The sequence below is a fragment of the Chrysochloris asiatica genome, unplaced genomic scaffold (genome assembly GCF_000296735.1).
Source record: "Chrysochloris asiatica unplaced genomic scaffold, ChrAsi1.0 scaffold00008, whole genome shotgun sequence".
Taxonomy (NCBI): Eukaryota; Metazoa; Chordata; class Mammalia; order Afrosoricida; family Chrysochloridae; genus Chrysochloris; species Chrysochloris asiatica.
In genome coordinates, this window is record NW_006408526.1 from 12473129 (window position 1) to 12475917 (window position 2789).

A 2789-nucleotide genomic window follows, 5' to 3' on the forward strand; every position below is an offset into this window, starting at 1 on the left:
GGAAGTGTTTTGTTCTGCTGTGCATAAGGTCGCTATGGGTTGGTACCGATTCAATGGCACCTAACAACAACAACAACAACAACAACAACAACAACAACAACAACAACAACAACAAATCTTACTAAACATAGTAGGCTGGGTTACTTTCTGATGGCTTAGAATTTAAAATTTAGTGAAAGATTTATTTTTAAGAGGAAAAAAATATTTTATATATCCACAGTTGATTAGGTTACATTATATTATGAAAATTTCATCCAAATATTTAGAGTTTGAGTGCAATTTTATTTTGATATAGGCAAATTTTCATGGAGTTGTTTAGAATGACTGAAAATATGCCTTGATTTATCCTTATTCTTTTCTTTTTCAATGATCATTAGCATAATGAAAAAGAAAACTTATAAATCCTTTGGCATCTTTCCTTTGGATGGTTGGTGTTCTGAAAGGGCAGACATCTGTGAATTTCAGGAAGCTACAATTTTCCAGCAATTTGACTAGAAGAGCTTAATTTACTGAATCTTTTCCTTATTTCCCTGATTGCAGCAGCAAATTAGGTTGACAGCTTACATTGTTGATACTTCATTTTTAGGTGAGACAGGGGAGTCCCCAGTTCTTGCCCTTAAATTAAGATTTATAGTATATAGTACAGTTTATTCACACATGGAAACAAAATTGGAAAACATTTTGGTGTGGCATCAATTGAGAACATAATTAAGGCTGATAAATATATTTTTTCTAGTAAATTATTAAAACTGCCAACACTATACTCATATAATGTACCCTCCTCCTACTTATTACAAAAGTGCTCACTAGAGAAATTGTTTATAGAAAGCATTTGATATGAAAAGACTATTCTGTACATTAGAAATTACAAAGAAAAGTAGAGTGTTAACTTTTTTTTTCTGAAATATAAACTCACCAGTTCTTTTTGTCCTTGATTGTTCTTTTACCTAAATTAATGCTATAATGCCCACTGAAGTGTTCTTAAGATTCCCTGAGCACACTTTGTTCTAGAATCAAAGTTATAATAATCAAGTGGTATTCCTTCTACTTTTATGATCAATGTATTATTAAATCAGTGAAGGATGTTGGGCATACCATGGGTACCTTTCAAGAGATTAAAGAGCCAATTGAGTTATTTATTTGTCTCTTATATCAAAACCTAACTCAGAGGACTTATGTTATTAGGAATAGGGGCCTAGCATAGCTTTTGTTGTTAAGAGCCATAGTGTCAGTTCCAACCTTGCAGTCACTCCAATGCATTATCCTGCAGCATTATACCATAACTCTTAACCATCTGGAAAAATACTTACCTTACTTTCCTTTTTCTTTTTAAAGCACTTCTTTATCAGATATTTTAATAACATGATCTTACTTTTTAATCTTTCCTTCAAAAAAATAGATTTTGGTCTTCAAGAGGTACATTCCATAAGACTAACATATGATCTGAGTTAGAAATGTTTGATCCATTTCACAACCAAACCCAATCCCAAACCCACTGCTTTTGAATCGATTCCAACTCATAACAACCCCATAGAATAGAGTACAGCTGTTTCATCAAGTTTTAGGGCTATATTCAGCATGGAAGCAGACTGCCACATCTTTCACCTAGCTAGTGGATTTCATCTACCAACCTTTCAGTTCGCAGGTGAGTGCTTAACCACTGCATCAGCAAGCTTCATTTCATAGCAGTAGTAAACAATTCTGAGTCCTCGTGTGGTGCTATAGCACTAGCCTGCTAATCACAAAGTCAGAGGTTCAAACCCACTAGCTGCTTCTCGGAAACCCTATACAGGATTGCTACGGGTTGTAATCAACTCCATGAACTTAATAATAACAAGTGAACAACTCATCAGCTAATTATAGCACAATTTCATTTCTTAATCTGTATGTTTTGATTGTAGTAAAGTCTCTGTTTTGAACATGACTTTTAACATATGAATATTCGATAACATTTTATAGAAATATTTATTTAAATTTTATGAATCTTGTATTTACTCTGACAATAATATGTTTCTCTGACTTTGATTCATATGGAGATAAATATTTAAATTTTCAAAGAACCAAACTCATATTTTACATAGTCATTTCGTTTGATAAAATCATTCTGTTGTTGTTATTAAGTGCTGTCAGAGTCAGTTTCGACCCATAGCAATCCTGTATAGAGTTTCCTAGGAGCAGCTGATGAACTTGATCCACCAACCTTGCTGTTCAAACTGACTGTAGTCCAGAGATATTTTCTGTGGATAAGATACCGTCTTCCCTTATATTTAATCATCCAAACCAGGAGACATTTAAAAAGGACAAGAAGGAATGCACTTATGGAAAACACTTGTATCTGTCTGAATTTGGGGTTGGAAGTTGGTTTGTTCCTGCATATTGAGCAGATACTTAGTTATAAGACACCAAAAGCAATGACTGTAAATTGAAAATGGATTCATTGAGCTTCATTAAAATTAAAAAGAAAAAACACCCCTGTTCTTTAAAAGGCACTGTTAAATTCAGAAAAGGAGGGTAAGAATGATTGCACAATGTGAAGAATAGAATCATAATCACTGAATGGTATATGTAGAGATTGATGAATCAGTGTTCTGCTTTGTATATTTCAATAACGACAACAGCAAAAAAGAAAAGGTTTTTAAAAGGTTACTATTAAGACAATTGAAGAGCCAGACACAGACTTGGGAGAAATAGTCACATTTTATGTATGTGACAAAAGGACAGCCATAACACTTACAAACTGCTTGCAGTTTAGTAAGACAAATAAATCAATTTTACAAATAGACACAATT